At 55.7% G+C, this 8883-nt stretch overlaps 1 long non-coding RNA gene across 4 annotated transcripts; it reads right to left on the reverse strand.

Moving 5' to 3' along the window:
- Positions 1-5976: 5976 nt before the first annotated feature.
- LOC102152377 lies at positions 5977-8009 on the reverse strand. 4 transcript variants are annotated; one of them, XR_005374387.1, is made up of 4 exons: positions 7804-8009; positions 6995-7080; positions 6673-6893; positions 5977-6454 (listed from the first exon to the last, which is right to left on the reverse strand). It is a non-coding gene; the product is annotated as an uncharacterized LOC102152377 (long non-coding RNA). The 4 variants fall into 4 exon arrangements; XR_005374386.1 differs by having other exon boundaries at positions 6995-7120; XR_005374385.1 differs by having other exon boundaries at positions 6995-7210.
- Between the last annotated feature and the right edge of the window lie 874 nt (positions 8010-8883).

Raw genomic sequence — 8883 nt, forward strand, 5'->3', positions numbered from 1 at the left:
GTGCTTCAAGGTGGCCTTCCCAAAAGAGGAAGATCCCGTGTGGGGGCTAGCTGGGTAAGGTCAGCAGGGTGACCTCATGGGGACAGAAGGAATCAGCATCATGTGCAGAGCTCATGGTAAGTTAGGGAAATCACAAAGATTCCCTGTGACACAGCATAAAGCACAGGAAGGGGCAGGGGTGGCGAGGGGGCGAGCAGTATGGCCAGGGCTGCTGCGGATGCTGGTGTGCAGGGGTCAAAAGAACGGACTGCAGCCTGCTCAGCATGCCCGCTGGGGTACCTCACTTTACTTCTTTGTGCCTCAATTTCCTCATCTGTGAAAAGGGGGCAGTAACAGCCCCTCCCTGCCTGGTGGTGTTGAGGGTGAACAAGGTGCCTCAGGGAGATCCCTCTGCACAGGGACGCCTATATGTTTTCTCTGGTCCGCACAGTGGCTCTGGGAGCCGCTACCATTTGCCCCAAGACCCAGAAAAGACATCAAGGGGCAAACACTGATGGGAGCAGAGTCCTGGGGCAGGGGAGGGGGCTGCCTCCAAAGCGTGCACACTTTTGGATGGAGCCTCCAGCTGCGATGGGGCCCTTCCCCCAAGGGGAGAGTTCTCCCAGGAGGGGTGTCTCAGAGGGTTGGTTCAAAAAGGCTCCCCAGAAATTCCAACAATTCTTCTCATCTCCACTCCCACCTGTGACCTTGACCGTATCCACAGGACAGCCAGCGCGCAGCCCCAGAAGTATACGTGGGCCTGGGCACAGCCGAGAGCTTCCGAGAGAACTCTCTGGAGACCGGTCTGGGATCCAATGGCCGGGAGGACGATGCCTTCCTGCCAGGCCCTCAGACGCTGCGGCAGAGACCAGCCAGTCCTGCCACAGCCTCTAAGTTCCCCCACAGAAGCCATGAGAGAGAACGAATGATTGCTGCTTGAAGCCATGAGATTTTAGGGTGACCCGTTACAGCAACAGAGAGCAAGTACAGCCCACAAGCCCTTACAGAATGCCTGCCTTGCACACTCATCCTGAGAAAGATAGGTCGCCATGCCTCGGGGGCTCAGTCGGTTGGGTGTGTACTCTTGGTTTCAGCTCAGGTCATGATCTCAGGGTCATGGGATTGAGCCCTGCCTAGGGCTGGAGATCAGCACAGAGTCGGCTTGGGACTCTCTCCCTCTGCTTCTCCCTGCACACGCACATGCCTGCTCTCTCTCTGACCTCTCTCTAAGATAAATAAATAAATCCTAAAAAAAGAGAAAAAAGAAAGAAAGATGAGGCCCTAGTAGTCTTCATGGGGCTTCCATTCTGGAGGGAAGCAGGGGCGTGGAGTGGGTTGGGAAATAACTTAGAAAACATTGGGGGAATTAGTGGTATAATGAACCTAACTGGGGATGTGACTGCAGGACATTTTTATTTTATCTTTAAGATTTTATTTATTTATTTGAGAGAGCATAAGTAGGCACAGAGGGAGAGGGAGAAGCAGGCTCCCTGCTGAACAAGGGGCCCAATGCTGGGCTCCATCCCAGGACCCTGGGATCATGACCTGAGCCGAAGGGTCGCTTAACCACTGAGCTGCCCAGGTGTCCCTTTAGTTTTTCTTTTGAAATAATTATGATCTATAATAATGATAACCTCTCAAGAATCTGGTAAGATAGTACAATGAGGTACCTTCTCCCAGCTTGCTTCAGGGCTTACATCCTCTGTTAACTATAGGACAAGATGGAAACCACAACACAGTACCTGTGTCCTTCCTCATGGATAACCAAGGCTGAGACCAAGATACAGACCTGTCCCTCACCGTAAAGATCTCCTCCTGCTTCCCCCCATCCCTCACCTCACCAAACTCTGATTTGTTTTCCATTTCCATGATCTTGTCACTTCAAAGATGTTATGTACATGGAGTAATATTTTACTAATATAATAATGTATTATGTAATACTAATAATAATATTTTGTTACGGCAAGTCTGCCATTTTACTTTTTGTTTTGTTTATTCCCTGTGTGTTTTCTTTTTTTCTGCCTTCCTGTGGGTTACTTGAACACATTTTATAATTCCATTTTGGTTTATCTATAGTGTTTTTGAGTGTGTCTCTTTGCATAATTTGTAGTGGTTGCTCTAAGGATTACATTCTATATATGTCCTCACCACAGCCTACTGGTTCTTACCAGCTTGAGTGATGTGTAGAAATCTGACTTCCCATTTACATCCCCTTCCCCTCTGCCATGTGTAATGAAATTACTGAGGTGCTCCCTGTAACTACTCTGAGACATGAGACACTGGCATAATTTTTGCTTCAACTATCCAATGTAATTCAGAAAGCTACAGAGAGGAAGTCCATTGTTCTTCCTTCCTTCCTGATGCTCCAAGAATCCTCCTTTTATCATTTTCTCTCTCTTTAGAGAGCTTTCTTCAGCCGTCTTTCAGGGAAGGCCTGTTGCTGACACTTTCTCATGCTTTTCCTTCGTGTGAGAGCATCTTGACGTCTTCTCATCCCTGGGTGGTATTTTCACAAGTTACAGAGTTCACACATGACAATTCTCTTTTAGCCCTTCAAAATGTCCTTCCAGCCTCCAGGGTTCCTGATGAGGAATCTTCCGTACACAAACTGTTTGGCCTCAACAGTAAGGCCTTCGTTTCTCTGTTGCTGCTTTCAAGGATTGTTGTCTTCAGTGTTTGGAAGGTTGCTGATGATGGGTTTTGTCACACGTTTCTTTGAGTTTATACCATTTGGGGTTTGTTCAGCTTCTTGAATCTGTAGGTTTATGTCTTCTGCCAAATTTGGAGATTTTTAGCCATTATTTACCTAATTTTTTTTCAGTCTCCCCAGCCCACCTCCTTGTCTCCTCTCCTTCTGGGAATTTGATGGCACAGATGTGAGATATTTTGTTATTTTGCACAGGTTCCTGAGGCTCTGAGCCTCCATCCCAGTCTATTCTCTCTGTTTTTTTGGACGGGATCATTGCTATTGTTCTATCTTCAAGTTCACTGATTCTTTCCTCTTTCCCTCCTGTTCTGCTGTGCAGCCATCCATTATCCCTTTTAATCTAATTATTGTACTTTTTTAAAGTATGAAATATCAATTTGGTTCTTTTTTCAATAAATTTTTATTTATTGATGACAGTCACACACACACAGAGAGAGAGAGAGAGAGAGAGAGAGAGAGGCAGAGACACAGGCAGAGGGAGAAGCAGGCTCCATACACCGGGAGCCCGACGTGGGATTCGATCCCGGGTCTCCAGGATCGCGCCCTGGGCCAAAGGCAGGTGCCAAACTGCTGCGCCACCCAGGGATCCCCAATTTGGTTCTTTATAGTGTTAATTTCAATTCTTCTCAGGTAATTCCAGCATCCATTGTCACTCTGGTGCTGGCATCTGTTGACTGTGTATTCTCTAGCAAGCTGAGAGTTCCCTGGTACCTGGTATAATGGTAACTTTTGATTGGGTCCTATAGCTTTGGGGGGCATGTGCTGATACCCTGGGTCGTATCTCTATGTTTGGTTTCATAACTGGCCTCCTCTGGCCCCACACAGGTGGGCAAAGAGGGAACTGCCCCATTGTGGCTGGGTGTGTGTCAGGGAAGGCAGGCCAGCTTCTCCCCTTCAGCCCATGGCTTTTTAATGCAACAAGAAAATCTGGGCTGCTTCCCTGAGCCTCAGGGGCCTGATTCTTGGGGCTACAGAGTACAGGGCCTCTTAGCACTACAGAGATGGCAGCGGGATGGCTTTTCCAGAGGCCAGAGCCCTGGAGGGAATACCATGCTTGGGACATCATCTGCCACCTGGCCATGAGCCCCCAGAGGGACAAGTACCCAGTCTGGGCTTCCCGGAGGGTGGCATGTGCTGTGGGATCCAGACCTAGTCAGAGATCTCAAACAGAAGGGCTGCTGGCTGGACTCTTGTTGCTGGTGGTCTTGTTCGCTCAATGCTCGCCCTATAGCTGCACTCCAGCTCACCACCCACTCAGCCCTCACCAGTTCCCAGACTCAGCCTGCTCACTGTTCACACCCATCACCGACTCGGCCCTCAGAGTACACCTGAATCCCAGAACAAGGTGATGCTGAATGAACCCCTCCAGTGCTCTTGGGACATGTCTGCAAAACGGTGGGCAGGGGCTCTGCCATTGTGTCTTCTGTGCAAAGTAGTGCACAGTGACCTGGTTGCATCCCCAAAGCCAGGGGCAGGGGGAGGGCTGGTGACAGACCTGAACCCAAACTGGTCATGGCTGTCACACAGGGACAGGTAGTGTGGGCAGGGGGTTTCCTGGAGGAGGGACAAGGGAGCTTGGGCCATGAACGGGGCAGGTAGGGGCACTCTTGGTCAAGGGCACAGCATGGGGAGTGGCCGGAGGCATGAAGACGTCTTTGGAATAAAACTCTCAGCACGGCAACAATGCCAGGCACACAGGGAGAAGCAGTCAGGGTTCTGAATGCCTCGCCTGCCCTACACCCAGGCCTGCTTATTTTGATAACTACACAGGGATTTCCCAGTGCGGCCCCCAGCTTGGGAGGGGTCCCTGATACCAGCCTCCCCCTGCCATATTCTACCACCAGCCCACAATGACTGGTTCGAAGGAGCCACATGATGAGCTCATTTCACTGAGGCCCAGTTCTGGAAATTTTCTTGGAACTATGGGAGGTGCCTAGAGCTGCTGAGGCTACCGCTCAGAAGGCCTGTGTGGTGGGTGTGAACCAGGCTGGTAGCCAGCAGAGCCCGCACATGGGGAGAGAGCTCCAGGGCCCAATGGCCATGCTGTGCCTAGGACCTACACATGCTCAAAGGATGCTCACCTGAGCCAACACGTGTCTCTTGGAGCTTAAACCCAGTCGGGGGTCTGCCTCCTGCTATACAGAGCCTGACTGCTGAAGGCAGGGTGGGAGGGGAGTGGGCTGGGTGAGCCCAAGGAGGCTACAGTTGGCTCCCAGCAGGCTTCTCTTCAGAATGTCTGTTCTGGGGCTGAACCCTCTCTTGTCTAGGGGACCAAAGGCATAGAGTGTGGAGATGGCTCTGTGCTCACCCCTCCATGGGCATCATTTTTTCTCTGGTCCCTTGACAGACTTCCACACATCCACACTGGGCTCCCAGTCCCCTCTACACCCAGTGGCCAGAAAAGGCTTCCCAGAATAAATATGACAGCAACTGCTGCTCACCCCCTGAGCCCACAGCAGCTGCCAGTGGGCCGAGTCTGATAGCACCTACCCACAGCAAGATGACCCACAGTGCTGCATGCTCGGGGCCAGGGCAGGGTGGGTGCCCTCCAGGTGTCAAGGAACCCCCAGGGGGCACTTGCTCTGTGCCTGCCCCCAGTATGTATGCATGTATGCATATACACCCGTATACCTGCACAGACCATGGGGATGGGGGGCAAGGTGTTCTGGGTGTGGAAGGAATCTCCTTGAGGTCCTGAGCAGAGAAAAGTTCCTACCGTCTCTCCTCCCTGAGATCCCTCTGGGCCACAGCGTGGAGAGCCAAGTGGGGAGGGGCCGGGTAGGAACTATTGACCCAGAGGGTCCCCATATGCTCAAGGCAGAAGATGGTAGGAATGGGGGAGGTAAGAAACGGTTGGGTTAGAAATATTTCGGGGCACCTGGCTGGCTCAGTTGGTAGAGCATGTGACTCTTGATCTCAGAGTCTTGAGTTCAAGCCCCATGTTGGGCATGGAGCCTACTTAAAAAAATTTTTTTTAAAAGACGTATTTATTCATTTGGGGGTAGAAAGGGCAGGGAGAGAGAGAGAGAAAGAGAGAGAGAGAATCTCCAGCAGACACCCCACTAAGCAGGGAGCCTGATGTGGGGCTTGATCCTGTGACCCTGAGATCCACAACCAAGAGTCTGATGCTCAACCAACCGAACCACCTAAAATTTTTTTTAAAAGATTTTATTTATTTATTCATGAGAGACACAGTGAGAGGCAGAGACACAGGCAGAGGGAGAAGCAGGCTCCACGCAGGGAGCCTGATGTGGGACTTGATCCCAAGAACCCAGGATCACAACCTGAGCTGAAGGCAGACGCTCAACCACTGAGCCACCCAGGTACCCCTACCCCTAAAATTTTTAAAAATTATCTGTCATCTATCTATCTATCTATCTATCATCTAACTATCTATCAAATAAAGAAATATTTGGTTTCTGAGGTAGGGGTGAGGGACAGGCAGGAGTCAGGGTGACTCAGGGCCGGGTATCAGTGGTCATACCTCAAGGGACCCACTGTGCTCCCCCGAGACTCCTCCTCACCCATCAGCTGTGGGGCCCTGCCTCAGGGAGGGAAGGCACTCTTGAGTCTACCCTTGTACGAAGCTCTGAGCTGCCAAAATGCAGAAGCAGCCCCTGGAGGTGGTCCAGTGACAGGGACGCTGGAAGGTACGGAGAGGGCCTCCTCACCCAACGCCCCAGATCAGAACGGCGTTCTCACAAGTCGTGCCCCACTGTCCAACAACTCCATGCGCTCTTGAACTGCATCGGCAAACGGAAGCAAAACCTACAGAGAGAGGAAACCCAGAGAGGTAGAGCCCAGCAGCCCTGCGGACTCATCCCCACACGTGATGTGGGATGAGGAGCAACGACTGCAGCCCCTGGTGCACTCCCACTCTGCCTCCCCTCCTCCCGTCTGCACTGGAGGCTCCGGGCCTTAGCTCAGAGCTGGGCTTCGGCAGGGGTGTGGCCAAGGGGAAGGGAGCCCCAGGGTGTGGAACCCACCGCACAGGGCTCGTCCCAGCAACAGTTCCTTGCCGTTGTCTCTCCAACAAACTGCCTGTGGGGCTCCTCTCCCCACGTCTGCGGATAGTTGCCTTTTGCTCTACGGACTCTTGGGGGTTCCTTTTATATCCTAGGTCCACAGCTTTCGTCAAGTATGTACTTGGGTTTGCAAAGAACTTTTCCTACATCCTGGCTCGCCTTGCCATTTCCTCTCTCGTAACCTTTAGTAACAAAAATGACTGATTTTAAGGTGGTCAAACTGATCCAAATATTCCTTTATTTATTTCTTTTTGACATCTTGTTGAAGAAATCCTTTCCTCACCCTATCATTTTCTGAAAGTATTGCAGTTTTCTTCAGGGCTCTGGGGCCTGGGATCCACCTGGAACAGAAGGTCCGGCCCAATCCACCTGCGTTACATAATCGGATTTCCATCTTGAACAGATCTTGCTGCCATGGTTTGGGGAGTAGACAGAAAGGTGACATGAGCAGGAACGGGGTGGAGTGGGACGGAAGGAAGTGGTGTGATCTGGAATAACACTGGAGAGAATCCACGGGGCTGCAGGAAGCAGGGGGCGTGGGGTGGGGATGCAGTGTCGGGGAGAGCGCTGGGGCTCCTGGTTGGGCAACTGTGGGGTGTGTTGGGGGGGGGTGCAGGGTTAACCATGAGCTTGGCTGCCACCCAGAGCCCAGTGGCCTTCTTGAGCTTCTCTGGAAACATTTGGACATGGGGGCTGCTCCCCAAAGGAGAGGCCATGGATCTTGGGGAACTATGGAGCAGAGTGAGAAGACCCTTGAGCAGTGCCTTCCGCAGTGGCCCTGGGGAGGACAGGATGGCAACAGAGCAGCCCGAGAGCTGGGGATGGCCCTGAAGCCAGCGGGCACACAACACAAAGCAGGAAGAGACATTTTCTCAGGCCTGGTGCAGTGTTCATCCTCATGCCTCACTGCAGCTCTGCCCACATCCGTTCCATGCAGGAAGGTGAGGCTCTCAGAGCAGACGGGGCTGCTGCGTGTTAACCTGCCGCGCCTGCACCCAGGTCTGTGCGGCGGGGAGGGCTCTCCGGGCCTGGTTTGCCTCCCACAAGCTGGGAACCCCGGCGAGTCACTTCGCCTCTCCCGCCTCAGTTTACCTGTCTGTTACACGTAGCAGAACCCCGCGCTGTCGGCGCCCCGTTGGTGCTTGCTGGATGAAACAGCGAATAGCACTTTGGGAGATGCTGGCGGCCGTGAGAACACGCCAGTCGGAGCCACCGCAGGCCGGTGTGGGGCTGCGGCCCGCGCCCTCCCTGCTGGGGACGCTGCTGGCTCCGGCGAGCTCCCGTGCGCGCGGGGCGACCCGCCAGCCCAGCCCTCGGGCCCAGCGCGCTGCTGAAGCCGGCCCGCGGGGGACGACCTCCGAGCCCGAGCCGGATGCAGCGGCCGCGGGCCCGGCTCCTCGCAGCACTCCTGGCCGACCCCGGGCGGAGGAGGAGAGGCGGGCCCCCTCGGAGGGGCGCTGTGCGCGGGGAGGGCTGCAGGCGAGGCCCGGGCCCTGGAGCTGCCGGCCGCGTGCTCCGCCCCGCAGCGCCCCGCGGGGGTGACGCGCGGCTCTCGCGCCGTGAGGGCCCCTCGGCGGCCGGCCCTGCCCCGGGCCCCGGCTGCACCGCCCCGGCCCCGGCCCCGGCCCCGGCCCCGGCCCCGGCCCCGGCCCCGGCCCCGGCCCGCCCCGCAGCGCCTCCCGCCCTCCCCGGGCCGTCTGCGGGCCCGAGCGCCGCGCGAGCACAGTCCGGGAGGCGCACCCCCGCCCCGCCGCACGCCCCGCCGCGTCCCGGGGTCCGCGGGGCTGGCGCCCTCCACGCCCCAGGTCGGGACCCGCTGCGGCTGCGGCTGCGGCTGCGGCTGCGGCTGCGGCTGCGGCTGCGGCTGCGGCTGCCACGGGGGGCGGGCGGGGGGGGCGTGTGCGGGGCCGAGCCCAGCCAGCAGGGGGCGCCCGGCCCGCCTCACCCGCGGCAACGCTGACCCGGGGCAAGGCACCTGCCTTGCTCGGGCCTCAGTTTACCCGTCCGGGAACGGAGGCCCCGTTCCGAGGCCGCGCACCCAGAGGCCAGGCCTACCCCGGGACGCGGGCCCAGGACGGCCCCGAACCCCGGGGCTCCCCGCGGACGCTCCGCCGCGGCCCCGGCGCGGAGCCCTTAAGGCGGGCCGGCCGTCGCCCTTTGAAGGCGCGCGGT

Source organism: Canis lupus, chromosome 20 (assembly GCF_011100685.1).
Source record: "Canis lupus familiaris isolate Mischka breed German Shepherd chromosome 20, alternate assembly UU_Cfam_GSD_1.0, whole genome shotgun sequence".
Classification (NCBI taxonomy): domain Eukaryota; kingdom Metazoa; phylum Chordata; class Mammalia; order Carnivora; family Canidae; genus Canis; species Canis lupus.